Genomic DNA, 17,689 nt, shown 5'->3' on the forward strand with positions numbered 1-17,689 from the left:
ATATATTTAAATGCATTCTTGATGCTGATAGTATAAAGTCAAATGCTCTTGTTTTGTTTGTTAGCATGTTATTATACGTAATTATGTGTGGCTTGCTGCATCTTACAAATGTATTCATAAAGTCTTCTCACTTTCTTCTGAAATTGAATAAATAAATAAATTGCCTAAATATGTCTCAAGTTGATTGGAGGTATTAATTTTAAACAAGTCTGATTCAGTGTGATCCACCAATTTAATTACTAAAATAAGCTTGATCCTGTTCTGCTCCGTTTCTTTTTGGAGCTTTGTTTACTAAGCTGTCATAGTGGTGCCATAAACAGATATTATCTACAACCTGCAGGAGTGAAGCATAAATTAAAAAGGCAGCAAAGCGATTAGCCTCCTAAGTTGGCTCTAGTTTTCTACTTCTTCAGGTGAGCACCAAAAACATGTACAATATACTCTCCCCAACGTTTTCTTGCAAGCAGTGACTGAGTAAAAACGAAAGTACACAGAAGTACTGCCTTGCTGCATTTTTCCACTGTTTATGGTTTAAAACAGATGTAAATGAAAAATGATGTTAAAATCTAACAAATCTTGAAATAAGTTTGAATTCCTGAAACATTTGTGACACTAAATACAATATATACAAAATGTAACTATTGTATTAGTATTTCACTAAAAAAAAAACCTGAAACTGCAAGTTCATAGTGTTGGAGTGGATACAAAGTAAAAAGTAAAAGTTACTATTAAAAAGGTAATACGGCAGAAATATTGCAGTAGTTGATATTTTCAAGATCCACAATATTAATATTAAAGTTGAATCAGACAGAAAAGCCCCATTAGGAATACACTGATATCATTCTATATGAGGATTTCTCTAAGGCTAAAATTACAAAATTATAGCTGGTGATTTGTTGCCTTATAAGGAATTTTACAGTGTTTTCACTTTATTGTTTCTGTTAAAAGCAGTCAAATTGATAATTGACCTACTGGCTCTTAGTACATAGTAGCTCTTACTGATGGTAGCTCAAATAAACAAACAGTACCCACATTTTACTTGTTGTGATGTAAACAAATCAGTATGAATGCTGACAATGGTGGAAAGTAATTGTGAAAAGCTCAAAATATAGCATTTTTTAGCAACCAGTTGTAACAAACTCATTTAGCTCGTACTATAGCTGTGGGATTCTCTATGTATGTTGGGCTACATTTCTTTACTGTGTGGGTCATTCATGATAATATGACTTATTTTGCTTTTGTAAGATTTAATTTAAAACCGGATTACTGTGGACAGTTCAAATTATATATTCCTGTACTCCTCCGCTGATTGCTCCTTCCATTCAGAGCCTATCATTGTGTCTTGTTTCACTTTTAGCTCTTGTTTACCCCTCAGCCAGATGCACTTTTTTAACCTAAATTACTTAGTGTAAGTTACAGGTACAAGTATGAGGGCTGACCTGGAGAAGCAGTGAACACGCAGATGTAAAATGAGGACCAATTAGTGTCCTGTGTCATATGATACGGCAGATCAGATAGGTGCTCTTACCTGGGAGCTCTCTCACTACAGAACCCTCAGAGTTTTGGGGGATTTAATGAAGGTAAGGCAGCTGAGGAACCTGGCAACTAGTTTCTGAATATTTCATGGGCTTCAGGGTGATGGTCCTTTTGGTTTTGCCATAACAGTTGTGGTGCCATCAGGGGTACATATTCAGTACATTCAGTTAGGGAACATAAGTGGGCCATATTCTATATTAATTGTAGATTTTCATGTTATGTTGATTTCATACACCCCATTTCATCTCGAGGATTTATATTTCATGATTTTATTTTACACAGTTCTTTAATGAAATTGTACAAATAGTCACCTCTAGCATAAAGGTAGGAGAAGCTTGCATAAACCTTTCATGACAGCTAACATAATGCAAAACCCTAAACATCCTAATGAAAGCTTGTGACAGCCTGGTCAAAAGTATTACAGGGAAATGTCCTAACACTGGGTTTCTATAACGCAGCGTTTCTCAAAGTGTGGGGCGTGTAGGTATTGCAGGTGGGGCACCAGGAATCTGAAGAAACAAGTATTTCTTTACTAATGAACCTGTCTTTATTAATGCCTTTCTTTTGTACTCAGTAAAAGCAGCCACTAACAATGGATTAATTAATAGTCCTTAAACATACTAAAAGAACATTAGATAAAAGACCAGAAAAATGTAGCTTGCCTGGAACCAAAATATGCCTTTATTTGCCCTTTTATGTTGAAAATGCGGCACAGAGATTAAAACAATTTGGTCTTCTCTCAGACTTTGTTAAGGCACCTGTTCAAATATAAAGCTGCTTCAATCATCAGCTTCACTGGCCTCTGATTCACCGTCAGAGTCTGGTTTATAAAGTTTGTTTTTACCAGCTCTGGGTCTGAGGTCATTAACGAGAGCACGACAGATAACAATGATGGCTAATTACAGTTATGAAAGTGGCTTGTGTATAACAGAGGAGCATCTGAGAGTTAGTTAACGTTAATATGAGCTGTGTTCAGGTTGTGAGAAAGTGCTCTAAACATGCAGCAAGTTAACATTAGTCTTATTAGCCTTGTCCCAGACTGCACATTGCTGCACTGAATAGTATGAATATATATATATATATATATATATATATATATATATATATATATATATATATATATATATATATATTTATATATATCACCCTTATAAGTGTTTCTGTAGTGTAGTATGTAAAGTTCCATAGTGTTCCATAGTTTGGGACACAGCCTCACTCTCTAAATTTAATGTTAACCAAAGCTGTTCCACAGTATAATTAGTAGGCCAATTTTCTGTATTTTTGAATGCTTGAACATTGATGTTAATGTTGTATCTGGTGTTATGATGTTAAGCTACTGATTTAGAAATAGAAGTTGATGTTACTTTAATAAATTAGAAAATTTTAAACTTTCATTGTATTTTATTACTATTTTTGGGGGCCGATATGGTACAGGTGGGGCGCAGAAATTCCCCTTCGTCTGAGGTGGGAAATGATAGAAAAAGTTTGAGAACCACTGCTATAACGGATCTGATATAATATGCACATATAAAAAGACAATAAAATCGCCTGTTAATATGCGGATGACTTTTACTGATCATTGCTGACCAGGGACACACCATAGGCCTTGCTGCTAAAGCATCCATCAAAATAATTTGTTAGGAGAACACAGTTAAAATAAGTGTCAAATGCAGATTATATAATAGTAGAATTAGTTTATTAATTATTTTAACTGGAAATGACATCAACCGTAAATGTTGCACAGTTCTCAATAATATGAATAATATAAAAGAAATTATTAATTCTACCAGTGAGTTCAAACTTTTAAAAGCTGATATATTTTCAAACAGAACATTTGTCTTGTTTAAGACTATAACCTTAAGCTAATCAGATGTGACCTGTTTGGAGATATTTAGTTTTGAGTAATTTAAAGCACAGTCTGAGGATTTGGGCTTTGATTTAACTTTATGTAAAGCACATGTTCCCAAAATGTACCCCAGGGATTCAGTACAGCTGTGGTGTGTGTGTGCGTGTGCGTGTGTGTGTGCGTGTGTGTGTGTGTGTGTGTTTGTGTGAGTGTGTGTGTGTGTGTGTGTGTTGGTTTACATATGGCCGTCTCAATTTGCCAGTATCATAGCAGCTGATACGGGTATACAGGTCTGACAGTGTTTGTTTATGTGTGGATGTGTGTGAGCTCAGTGCGTAAACGTGGGTGCAAGTGTGTTTACTAAACATCCATGTGCATGCTCTCTGTGCCCCCCTCCGCACCTGGTGTGCCCACCTCTCTGAGCAGCTCAATGTTTGTCTGACCTCAGAGTGGATTCTGTGTTGTTATAAAAAACAGCAATACGTCGATCAGGTCTAGCATAAACAGGCCCTCTGGTTGGAAATGTGCTGATCCACTGTTAGTCATCAGAGGGAAATCGATGCCATTACCTCGAACTGAAGCTGAAATTGAGTTGGAATTGCACAGAGATTCTCTGGGTCTCAAGCTGTGTGCCCTAGGCCACTCTGGAGGGATATCTGGGGCTTTGATGTCATCATGTGACATCACAGCCTCCATCTGTCCCACATACATACGGTCAGCAGCATTCCTCTGCTTTGGTGTCTGAAGTTTGCTTCCCTTACACTGAGTTTTGTAAATGGAAAACCCTGGACAAAATAAGCCTTCTGGTGTTACAGTTACTACTGCTTCATGCGATGTGATGTACTTTTCATTGGCAACACACTTTGTCAGTGTGTCCGAAACCAATAACATTATTTACTTTTAATGGAGGTGAATGCAGCAGTTGTTTATTCCAATTTTGTAGATCTGAGGGTTTTGCCCTGACTGGGATGATACACATAGTGTATTTAGTTTAAAAGTACAGTGGAAATTCTGTCTACGAATTTGATCCTTTCTGTGACCCGGTTCATAAGTGGAAAAGTTCGTTCCTCGAGTCAATTTTCCCCATTTAAAATAATGGAAAAGCAATTAATGCGTTCCAGCCCCCACCCCGAAAGTCACCTGTTTTGCACTGATATATGTTTACATCCATCCATCCATCCATTATCTGTAACCGCTTATCCAATTTAGGGTCGCGGGGGGTCCAGAGCCTACCTGGAATCATTGGGCGCAAGGCGGGAATACACCCTGGAGGGGACGCTATATGTTTACAACACTCTCAAATTAGTAAAAAAAATACATGTAGCGTTACTAAAAATAAAACAGAAATACAGTGGTAAAAGTAATAAAAAAGAAATAAAAGTTTTAAGTGGTTACATATCGCTACCTTGAAGACGTGACGACAGTAATACAGGCACTGGCTGTATGACGGGAGGTGGAGGTGGGGGTGGGTGGAATAACGGAGAGTAGGTGGGTGAATGTGGGGAGACGAAGCGTAGATACGGCTTAACTTCACACGAATTTTGATGTCTGCTATTTACACTAAATTGCTAAAACTACAATTTGCTAATCTTAAAAGCTCACTCCAGTCTGGGCGCGCTGGGAGACTCATCTATTGGGGTCAGCGGCCATTTCCAGCCGCCGGCTCAGTGGAGGCTCGGGTTCGTTTCTAGAGTCGTGGTTCGTTGGTGGAGGCAAAAAAATATTCAAATGCCCAGTTCGTATCTTGGAAAGTTCATTAGTATAGGTGTTCGTTAGTAGAGGTTCCACTGTACTTAGTTTCAGTTTTTCAGCCAAGTCAGAAAACCTTCTTGCTCTCACTCAAAAAGACAATGACTACATCTCAATGATTAAAATCACTTATACCACGTACACAGTGTTATGTGATTATAAAATACATTAGCAGCTCAATATAAGAGGCCTTTCTTGTTTATAACGAGTTCCATTTTATTTACTCCGGTTCTAGAAAGTTTCATGCTGTCCATGTCTGGGATTGTATATTAAATATGTGTTTTAGGGAAAAACTCAAACAAATTTGCCCTGTGCGTACCGTACTGTGAATGTCAGTTTTAAAGCAACTGAAATCTTACCCTCAGTTTTAGCCTCCTGTGTCCTGTTATGTCTTCAACCATCTACTATTAACTTCTAATGCAACGCAAGATTTGTCCTGGCACAGCCAAGGTGTTTTAGAACAGAAGAAAGGTTTTGACCTGAATAGTTGTTCAGGCATTGTGAGTGAGCGAGTGAGCGTGAATGTGTGTGTTGTTGGATACATTTGTGTATTTCACCTCCACTTCTTTGCATTCCTCTATAGCTGTGTTCTGACACGCTCTCAGCTGTGGTTGTTAACCTCTGCTTCTGCTGCTGTATTCACTCAGTGAAGAGGGATCTGTTCCATTTGGCACTTTTTTTCCTGTGTGGGAATGTGTGTGTGTGTGTACAGTTCTCAGAGCAGACAAGGGTCTGCACATTTTGAGAGTTGCTTGATTTAGTTGATAAACTAATTTGTTAATGCCATATTGACCTTTGCTGTATTTGCCCTGCCCTTGTGCTGTCCTTGAAGGCTGTCGTGTGGATGTAGCTTGGCCTCAAAATCAGGGATATTTTTTGCACACTTTAAAAGTGTAGCCTTAGAAGATGTTTTAATTTTCTGCCTCTTATGAAGTAGTTTCATTTACAAAATCACCCTCATCAGTCCAGAAAATAAATATCAGTTGTCAATTTCAGTTTTATGTTGCAAATTCTTTTCTGTTTATTTTCTTTCAAAATAGTTTCAGACCCGTAGTGCTGAGGGAGAAGCTAATTAATTGAACTTTAACCAAAAGTGACATGGAGAACATCTAATCTGTCTTATTTTGCCTATATCAATTAAATCAACTTAAATATCTGTACATTCATTTTTTCCCTCTTCTGTTAATAGTCCCACACTGAGTGTCCTTGTACTGTCCCTTTAAATCCACTGCACATGTAGTCACATGATTGTGCTCCATCCAAACTGCCACATGGAAGCAACATGAAGGGAAACCTAAACACTGAGGCCTGACAAGCAACTTGAGCACTCTGTACTAAAGAAAAATGCTGCGTCTGTCGTTTGGACATGTTTTGACTTTAGTGAAGACAACACTGAACATAAAGAAGTCAAATGTAAACACTGATGAAAAGAAAAACCTTTTCAGAGACCAAAGTTAATCCCACCTGTCTGTTTGAAGCACAGTCACATTGCCAAATAAAAGAGACTGACAAGCTCAAGCAACATTATTCAAATATATCCCAGCTTTAATACTTGAGCATATTTACAGTATAAGCCTTGTATCTGAAATATGAGGGAAAAACATAACTGAGGAAAAATATTCAGTTAATCGTGATATTAATTTGCAGTCATATCACCCAGAACTAGGCTGTAGGAATCTTTTAGTCATGCTAATCTGATGGGGTTAGCTTTGGTATTATAAGAGGCCTTTCTTGTTTATAACAAGTTCCATTTTATTTACTCCGATTCTAGCATGTTTCGTGCTGTCCGTGCCCAGGACTGTATATTAAATATGTGTTGTATAGCCTTGTTAAGACACATAATGTTAAGTGAATCAGTGTGTATCTGCTCTGTACTTATGTGTGAAATTTCGTTGCCAGAGAAATGTGTGAGTATGCAGGTGTGTGTGTGTGTGTTCTCAGACATGTCTGTCGCTGTTTGTTTGTGTGTCAGTTACAGATAGAGTAACTGAAAAAGAAAGGACGACGTTAGGGACTGAAAACGTCAGAAAATCTGCATTAAACGGGAGCATAAATGACCTAATCTTACAACTCATTACACACACACACACACACACACACACACAAACACACACACACACACACACACACAAATAAACACTTCCCCCTTGGAGTTGTCTGGTTAATGAGTAAGAAGTATAAGAGGTCTGTGCAGTCACTTTGGGGCAAAATGGTTGTATGGAACTCGACAGTTACACATTTAACAATCCATTAATTTCAGTGCACACTTACTCATCCTATGAGCCTTGTATTAATAATGAGTTTGTTCCTAACAGCTTTTAATTTTGTGGGTGGCCTAGAATATTTAAACATTCAGACATTGCTATTGATGATCAGATTTTGATCACAAAAGCTTATTCAACACATCCCATAGGTTTTTAATGGAGCTCCATTTCTCCAAAGAGCACTGTTCCACAGTACAGTGCTAGGAGGCTTTAGTCCTGTAACGTGGTGACTCTGGGCTCATGTGAAGCTGCTCCGTATTATGAAATGTAAAATAATATAATAACAGCAACCCAAACTGTTGAAAACCCAAGCAGCTGAAATCCTATCAAGTGAGAATGGGAAAATATTTGACTTTCATAACTAGAGAAATTGGTCTCCTCAGTTCACAGATGTTCACAGAGGTGTAGAGAAGATGTGATACACAGTGGTAAACTTGCCCTGTCCCAACTTTTTTGGAAAAAGAAACATAACACAATTCTAAACACAAGTTTAGCATTTGCTGTGTTGCCTTTGTAATTTTTCCAATGAAATGTAGGTTTTAAATGATTTGTTTTTGCATTGAAAGTATTGAATTATTCTCTCCTGTTTCTTCTTAAACTAACCCCTTCGAAAAATAGGCTACAACTTTGTAGTTATGGTGCATTTTAACTTGTCCACAAACTTTAGGAAGTGTATTGTTGCCACTGAAACCTTATCTCGGAAACAGTAGCTGTACAGAAGAAGCAAAAAGCATGGCTGGCTTTTAATGGAAGTGAATATTGCAGTGTTTTGGTCTAGGTCTTTTTTGGACAGTTTCTATTCATTTGTTCTATTTTAAATTCTCACACGTCATAAACCACACCTCTTCAAAAATATATCTGAGGTTTTCCCGACAGTGGTGATACTGTATACTGTGAAAATGCCAAATCACTCACTGTTAATCTTTTCTGTGAAGGGCAGGGTGTGGTTCAGTAAAGTTATTGTATATGCATTATACCTGGGCTTTCATGGCTTTATTGTCTTTATTGTCAATTTTCTCCAAAAAGAGAGGGTGGGAGGAAAGAAATGTTGAGAGTGTTGGAAAGAGAGAATAAAGAAAGAGAGAGAGAGAGAGAGAGAGAGAGAGAGAAGAAAATAAAGAAAAACCAAAAGCCTGGTATATATGTGGGTCTGAAGGCTGTAAGTAAAGCTGCCATAACAGCGGCCGTGGGGCTGTGTCGTACAGTAGCCAGACAAACGCCAGCGAAACAAAGTGACACTGTTTACTCCCAGTGTTTGGACTGGCCTGATTCACCGGACTGATCTAAGAGGAATGCTCCATATCTTCCTACAAGCCCCCCTTCCCTCCCTACCAGCTCGCTCTCTCTCTCTCTCTCTCTCTCTCTCTCTCTCTCTCTCTCTCTCTCTCTCTCTCTCTTTCACTCACTGTCACTCTTTCTCTCTCTTTCTCTTTCTCACTCTCACTCACTGTCACTCTCTCTCTCTCTCTCTCTCTCTTTCACTCACTGTCACTCTTTCTCTTTCTCTCTCTTTCTCTTTCTCACTCTCACTCACTGTCACTCTCTCTCTCTCTCTCTCTCTCTCTCTCTCTCTCTCTCGCTGTCTTGCCCTCTGTCCCTCTCTCTTTACTTCAGGGCTAGCGTTACAGGGGGCAAACCATAATCAGCACACCTGTTGCTAGGAAACATGTAAGTCCAGAGCCCATCTGGCTTAGGCATCCCTGTGTGTGTGTGTGTCTGTGTGTGTCTGTGTGTGTATGTGTGTGTGTGTGTGTGTTTGGTTGTGTGCATGCGCATAATTAAGCCAGTTAAAAACACACAGACACACACAGACTACCAGCGGTGGCATATACACATGAACCATGCTGCACTCCACAACCCCTGTGATGAAAGATTTACCCTAATATATAGCAGCACTTCTCTATTTCTTTGATTTCTGTAAATCTGGGTTTGTTGACTGTGGATTGATACCCATAGCCAGCCCCTTGTGATACTTTTAAATGCTATAGCTCTGAGTTGAGCTATGAGTGAATGATGGGTAGCAGTGTGTAACAATTCCACTTTCCACACTTTGGGGGCATGAACACTACAGTACACTAATGAGAGTCCTTGAGCAAGCTGCCTGACACTGCATTAGCCTCAAAGGTCTAAGGCGTCTAATCCAGCATTTAAAAATTATGTATTACTGATTCTCTTCTGTTCACATTTTTACCCAGGTCCATCGCTGTGTTATGATAATGTGTTTATTTATAGGTCAGCATTTCAATTTCATTTTATTTCACTTTCATTTATATATATATATATATATATATATTGGATTGATCTAGGTTTCATAGAAATATCTAGGTTTTTAGCTCTAGGAAGGTGAGAGGTAACAGAAGTAGGCCAGGGGTTGGGTTTTGTGTGGCATGTCCAGTGTGTCTTCTCAGGACCGGTGTTAAATAACAGCAATATGAAAACCAAGATGGCCGACATCAGCCCAGAGGATATCCAGTTACAGCCACGCAATGAGTTTGATGCTACTGTCATGCTGTGTTCACATGAGTCAGAAACATCAACAAAAACAAGCCCTCAGCAGTTCATAAAAATCTGTTTTGGAGGAATTGCATTTCTCAACAAAAAGTACACTTTAACATTCATGTTACATATCTCAGACAAGAGGAGGTTTCTTAGCAATATTACTTTAGGGTTTATTTGAATTTCAATTTTCAATTTTTTGTTAATTATCTTGTAATTGTTGTTTGGCTGCATCTGTCCAATTACAGCACACCCACTGTCCAACTCCGTCCACAGTGTCCAAAAAACTCCTATGGAAAATACTGACGAATTCTCTCAAGAAATTTTAGATACAAAGACATAAAGTCAAAATATTGGAATTTCCCCCAAACTTTATTTTCTAAAATATTCTGACTTTTTTCTGACTCATTTGGGGAGTGGCCTCAGGTCCAAACAGAACCAAGGCCCACCCAGTCAGCCATAGTTAATTCACAGAGAGTCACGTGATGTTAAGTGAAGCGCATAAAGTGCATCACCCCAGATTGACAAAATGAAAGTAAACACCCCTAACCTGCACCACCCCACACTGTTGACAAACTACACTGGACCCACACCACTGGTTGTAATTGCTGTGGAGCTGCAGCAGGTAGTGTGACTGTCACACAGCTCCAGGTTTCCTGCGATCGTGGGTTTGAGCCCCACTCTGGGTGACAGTCTGTGAGGAGTGTGTTCTCCCCGTGTCCGGTGTTCTGGTTTCCTCCCACGGTCCAAAAACACATGTTGTTAGGTGGATTGGTGAAAAACGTGTCCATAGGTGTGAGTGTGTGTCACCCTGTGGAGGACTGGCGCCCCCTCCAGTGTGTGTTCCCACTTTGTGGCCAGTGATTCCCGGCACACTCCGAACCCACTTGGACCCTGAACTGGATAAGTGGATAAATTACAGACAACGAATGAATGAATGAATTTTGTTATCGTTATGTCAGCAAGTTCAGAATAATTTTTACAGCACTCCTGATAAATCCAGGGGGCGCCACCCCATTTGAAGAAGACTGCTCTACATGACGTTAAAGGGAATGTCATATTGTAAATGAAATATTAACATTTAAGTTGAGCTTCTTGTCAAGCCAGTGTTCAGTCAACTGCTCTGTCTGTTCTTTACTACTCAGTTTCACCACTCTGGTTTTTTCCTTCATTTTTAATCCCTTTTTCATTTACACACTCTCTCTCTCTCTTTCTCAGCTGAGTTGTTTCCCTGTGTTGCTCTGTAGTTGCTATGGCGAGGGTCAGCCACTGCGTGTGTGTGCATTCGTGAGTGTAAATTTGTGTGTGCATTCATGTGCCTGAAGGGGGAGGGGAGGTTACACACTCAAGGTCACACACACACACACACACACACACACACACACAAAAGTAGTGGCCCCTGGCCCCATAACGCACTGTCACTGTTTAACAGTCAGTGTGAACTGGACACTGAAATCTCTTTCGCACTGGACATTGTTGGGACATTTTCACAGATAATGTTCAGATGTTTAGTCCTATAAGTTTCCAGTTTTTAACCAACATTCACATTTATTAAAACATATGCAGACATGGAACAGAGGCAGCCATAAATATATTTTTATTTGTTATACATTTTATTCAGTTATTATGTGTAAAATGAGCTTAATCTGTGATTTCAGTGTCTCAATCACTCGGACATCAAGCCAATATCACTCAGTCTCAAACTCGCTCATGTTTAACGAAATGCTGCTCAAGAGGTTCTGTGCACTGCTTTGCATCAGTGACAATGTGTGACCTTGTGTAAACTTTCATGACAATTTGAATATACAGAAAGGCTAACTTAGCCCTGTAGAAGTCACTGTAATTTTCAGTAATGTATTGACTTCTGTTTACACATGAGTATTCTTTTGGGTATAGTCCCGGTTCTCATGCAGATCAGTTGAACCATTTGCAGTTTAATACCTGGGTAAAATGCATGTGTGAACTGGAGGGATTTTTCTTTTTTTTTTTCTTTTTTTTTTTGATTATTTTTTTAAATATATTTTTTTGTCATTCTCTGAAAAGTTTCATAGAAGTCTTGAATTTTAATCATTTCAATATAACACCAGTGTGCTGTGAAGATAAAAACACAAGCACAGCTAACTGGTCATTTGGAACACATTCAGTTTTCAGGCCTCAAGCCAGAAAAGTGGATACATTCAGCTTAAAATATAAAGTACAGTAAAAAAAATGTATCTGTTAAATCATTGCTCCTGAAAATCAAGAAATTGAAATGATATATTTCCTCTAAATAAGTCAGCTTTAACTGAGAGGTCTGTTCAGCACCACTGTGTTTACACACTTTGTGTGTGTGTGTGTGTGTGTGTGTGTGTGTGTGTGTGTGTGAGAGAGAGAGAGAGAGAGAGAGAGAGAGAGAGAGAGAGAGAGAGAGAGAGAGAGCATGCAGACCTGGGAGGTTGGGCAGCTGTTTGTTTAAACATGGTCAATATACATACACACCCACCCTCAGCTGATGGGGGAAGGCCTTATACAGCAGGAATACACACTAGAGTTAATGTCACGTGTTTGTGTGTGTGTGTGTGTGTCCTCCTGTTCACTCCAGTTCGGCTGGTATCAGATTGACATCAAATACCCTAAAGCTGCCTCTACGTTCTCTCTCTCTCTACCCCCCCACCCCCACCCCCTCTCTCTCTCTGTGTTAGTGTATGGTGTGCTGGTACAAGTTGATCCGACACAGCATTGCTGATGAAATTCTTAAACAGTGTGTCCATTCGCTGTCCATTCTGTTAGACACCCCTACCTCATTGGTCTACCTTGTAGGCGTAAATTCACTGGACACAGGAAGCTGGACATTTTTGGTTGGTGGGCTATCCTCTGTCCAGCAGTGACACTGAGGTGTTTAAGAACTCTAGCAGCAATTTTGTGTCTGATCCACATACCAGCGCATCACACACTACCACATCTGTGTCACTGCAGCACTGAGAATTATTCACCATCAAATTAACACCTGCTCTGTGGGGACTTCTGGGGATCCTGGCCATTGAAGAGCAGGGTGAAACAAACTGACTACCGTCTGTAGTTGTAGAACTACGTATGGTCAGTGGAGTTTATGAAGTGGATAAAAGTAAAGCCATATAATTTTCCCTTGCTATGGGCCCTTTAAAACACATAATAGCAAACATACTTGGGCCCCTCTGTTACAGCTCTGTCTCCTAAGTCCTGTCCATCTTTCCATCTGATACACTTATTCTTTCTCTCTATTACTGGAGCTCAGCAACAGATGCAGTCCACAACCAGACGCCTTTATTTAGCCTTCAATATGTAACGTTATCCAGAGGTGCTATTTCTGCCCCAGTTAACTTAGTCCAACAGTGGGACATGTGACAGCTCTAATGTCACCAGTTTAATTTAACCTGATGAGGAAGAGGGAGGACAAAGACAAGAAGTTTAAGGACAGCTACAGGAATGCAGACACCATTGTAATAGAGCACTTTCTGTATCTGTTTCTTTTGCAAACAAAAAAAAACAACAAATCTCTCTGTACCAAGGTTGTGCTTTAGATTTTTAACAATACCAGCAGATTTTTATAGCAATATCTGTGGAAACCGCAGTATTTCCGCCCAATAGATACTATTATAGCTACAAATCTGAGGTGAATGAAGAACAAGGGCATGATGACACAAACCGAGAAAGTAAAGGAGCAGCTAAAGGGAGGGACAGAGAGAGGCACAAAGCAGAGAGAGGTGCAGAAGGACACATAGTGACAGGATATGGTGAGACCTGTAAAGCCTCTTACAGACTGTAGACAGAGGCCAGAGAAAAGGCTTTAGCTTCAGAGAGGAGGCCTACTGCTTCCTGGAAGACACATTTCTCTTCTCTGTGGAGCTTCTTTAGAGGTCAGCAACCATGGGAACTGACCACTGGCTGAAAGAGTGGCTACATTTGCTCAGCACAGTAACCAGTGGGTATATGTGAATAAACCGTTTATTTACTTATTTCATGAATTTTAATGAGAATTTAGTAAATGGACTATGATTGATTGATTTATTGTTCTTTAGAAAATGATTCAGTGTTGTACGGAATCTGAAAATGAAATCCAACCTTCATTGTTTGAATCAGAAAAATATATTGAGGTGAGAAATATGATTCTTATCATTATCTATTTCACAAAAGACTCTGAATGCTCTCTCATTCATAATTCTTTAAACTCACATATATTGTATGATAAATAAAAATTATAGTGATCATATCTTGTGTAGGAATGCAGGTTCGGTCTTTCATTCATCTTCTGTAACACATTTAAATAGATCAGGTTTGCTGTGGATTTAGAATCTGCTTAGAATCATTGGATGGAAGGCAGGAAAACACTCTGGGCAGGGCATCAGTTCATCACCGGGCATCACATGCTCTCCCAGTCACTCAGACACTGACACCTATGTACACTTGCATAGCCAGGTCTTTTTGGACTGCAGCACCTGGAGGAAACATGTGGAGAACACCTCACAGACAATGACCCGAGGCAGGAACTGAACCCACAACCCAAGGACACTGGAGCTGTTTGGAAAAAAACACTGCCTGTAATGTCACTGTGACGCCCTCAAAATATCATCCAAAACGGAACCAAAAATGTCCAAAAAAATTTCACTTTCCCTCTGTAAAATTCTAATTCTAAAAAATAACTTTACGACTGATGTGGTTTTTTGTGCTCTGCTCGTAGCAAGAATAGTTCTGGGGTCAGAGGCATGAGCCCTTCATCTCTGAGCTCCACAGGGCATGACTTCAATCTCGCTGCTCAGTCGTTCCTGGACATTAATAAATGTAATAAATGTAGCTTTGCCATGACCCATTTGAACCTGGCTAGTTTCAAGGCGCACAAGCTTGTTTATTTGCTCTGTCTTTTCTCTCTCTCTCTCTCTGACTGTTTCTCACACAATACACAGCATGGAGATTAATTGGGCCTGAGAGTCCGATGCTGAGAGTAAGGGTCCCTCCACTGAAATAAAATCAGATGCCCTCAGACACACATTTGGTGGTGGGGATCAGGGGTCGTGTGGTTTTTGCAGACCCCCTGCCTCTCTGCAGGCCTGTAGACACACCTCCTGCTTACTCTAGACTGCCCCATTACCCAGCGCCCTGCAGTGCAGTTACAGCTAACAGGCCCAACAAAAAGCTCTCTGTGTTTTCAGCCCTCACCTCAGTGCCCTGCTAACACCACTGAGCTTTACAGGAGCTCAGTTTGTTTTCACTTGCCAACCCTTTCGCCTGCTGTTCTCAGTCTATGACTTGTGTGTACATACGTGTGTTTGTGCGTGTGTGTTTGTGCCTGCAAGAGAGGGGGGAAGAGAGAGAGAAAGTGAGAGCATGTGTCTGTGCATCAGAGCGATATGACATATGAGGAAAATAATGCACTATAGTATTTATATTGCTACAGTACTACGTCTGACACCACACTGATGTTTCTTTTGATAACAGCTTCAGCGAAATGTAAAACAGAAAAGTTTTGATGTGTAAAATAATGGAGAAATATTTTTAGGAGACTATTCAAATATATGCAAATTTGTAATATTGACCATGCTGAGGCCTTTGTTCAAAAAGGTCACTGAAGCTCATGTTCAGCAGACTTGATCTCGTCATGAATGGAGCACAAGACAGTGCTTCCAGTCAGAACAGAGCTCGTTTACAGTAATAAGTGACTAAAATAGGATATATATACAGTGTGAATCAAAAGTCAGAGGACACTCTTTTATTTCAGAAACCAAAAGGAAAAAAAAAATATCTGAATTAGAGGTGGGCGATATTTTAATATTACGATATTTCAGGGTATTTTGTCTATAACGATATTCTTGGCGATACGAAAAAAGACACTGAATAATAATTTTATTCATTTCAAGAACACCCTATTTAAATGAAACACATATTATATTAATATTAATTATATTAAATCAATAATATATTAAATTATTCATTTTAATTATATTATTAATTAAGAAATTATATTTTAGTACAAATTTCAAACAATCAGAAGAAATTTTGTTTATTTTGTAAACAACTAACTTTTTTAGTTATTTTTTTACTGTAAGTGTAACTGTAACAAGATTCTGACAATTTATTAAAAATATTTACAATATTGATATTTTATTTCCAAATCACCTCCACATGACTGAAGGCTCTCGTCTTATTGAGCAAATTTTTGAACGCAAAGCAAATTTTCACCGTACCTATTTCTGTGCCTAAATGACTCACGTTACGAGTGTACACCATGCATGACATCATTACGTAAACAAGTCAGAATATAACGATAATCAGTATATTGATTTTTTTTTATCATTTAAAAAATGTTTGCAATATTATTGCACAGCCATACTGTAAATACCCTGGCAAGTAATGGGTGAGGGGGCCTATCTTTCATGATCAGCGCAATCTTCAGTCAGAATGGATGGGAACAATGTGTCCAGTAGCAGTGTCAGGTAGCGATGAGCATTTAGGGTCTAGTCAAGCCTGTAAGAACAACAAAATATTTTCTGTGTTGATAACTTTTAAACCACAAGAGATATTGCAACTCTGGTTTCTGAGACAATTCTTTGATATGCAACATGTCCACATTCTCATTGGAAAAACTTACTCTGATCTTTCTCTGGCTTTCAAGACGGCGGCCATGTTCCAGACATAAGTTATGCCCCACCAGCCATTACTTGCTGGGGTATAAAGATATGTCAAATGTAGTAAAAAATATCTTGGTGAATAGCTTCAGCTTTAGGCACTCGAGGTTAACTCACTGGCAGTGCTTGTTTATTGTGGATTTTTAAATAAGTGGTTCTGGAATCTAAACTGCTGCTAGGAAAAGTCAATAGTGTGAAGCATATCATTTTGTCAGTTTGTATTTTCCTCAGGAACATGTGTTTCCAGCAGCAATTACATGTCACAGCGTACAGAAACCACATTTATACCAACTTCCTCTCCTTCTTTCCCTCTCTCTATCACTCTCCTTCCCATCCTTCGCCATTTTCTCTCTGTCCAGCATCAGATCTCATCTCATTCATGTGTTGCCTAGAGCTACACACACATTCACACCTCTCTCTCTCTCTCTCTCTCTCTCACACACACATACACGTTAATGACGTTAAACACATTTCATTCAGCTGTGTACCGCCGTGGTTGGCTGAGTCTCAGTTAGCTGTGATTTGGGCCTCTCTGTGTCCCTCTCACTCTTTCAGTCTCTCACTCTCTCTCACTTTTTCTCTCGCGCTCTCCCTCGCTCTCTCTCTCTCTCTCTCTCTCTCTCTCTCTCTGTGTCTTTCCATTCACATTGGATAGGGTTTGCCATCCTATATTTACAGAGCTTGCCAACCATAACATTCCAATAAAATGGGGTTGTATGTAGCATAGGTTTTTGCCCCAGGTGTTCTCCTTCCCTGGCGCTCTCTCTCTCTCTCTCTCTCTCTCTCTCTCTCTCTCTCTCTCTCTCTCTCTCTCTCTCTCTCTCACACACACACACAAACAACCCCACTGGTTTGTGTTATACTCAGCTGTCTGTTAGGCTTGTTGGCAGGTTAAACACACACACACACTGTCCTTCAGAACTGGCAATAAAAAATGTATTTGCATGCAATGTCCTTTTATCAATTGACGTTTACTTTTTATTTACTGAATTTTAAATAATAGGGAGAAAAAAATAACTGTACAAAAGTTAATATTTATTGTTTTTGCCTCTATTAAACAATCAGAAAAAATCCACCTTTATGTATGTTCCCTGTAGAGAATGCATCAACTTGTTTACACTCAGAATGTAAAAAAATTCATAATTCCTGTCTAGGATTTG

The 17,689-nt window shown here is 39.3% G+C and overlaps 1 protein-coding gene across 1 annotated transcript in view; it reads left to right on the forward strand.

Moving 5' to 3' along the window:
- The window catches only part of LOC136676475 (nuclear factor of activated T-cells, cytoplasmic 3-like), an 86,623-nt gene that overhangs the window by 35,586 nt on the left and 33,348 nt on the right, over positions 1–17,689 (forward strand). The window lies entirely within an intron of this gene.

The sequence above is a fragment of the Hoplias malabaricus genome, chromosome X2 (genome assembly GCF_029633855.1).
Source record: "Hoplias malabaricus isolate fHopMal1 chromosome X2, fHopMal1.hap1, whole genome shotgun sequence".
Taxonomy (NCBI): Eukaryota; Metazoa; Chordata; class Actinopteri; order Characiformes; family Erythrinidae; genus Hoplias; species Hoplias malabaricus.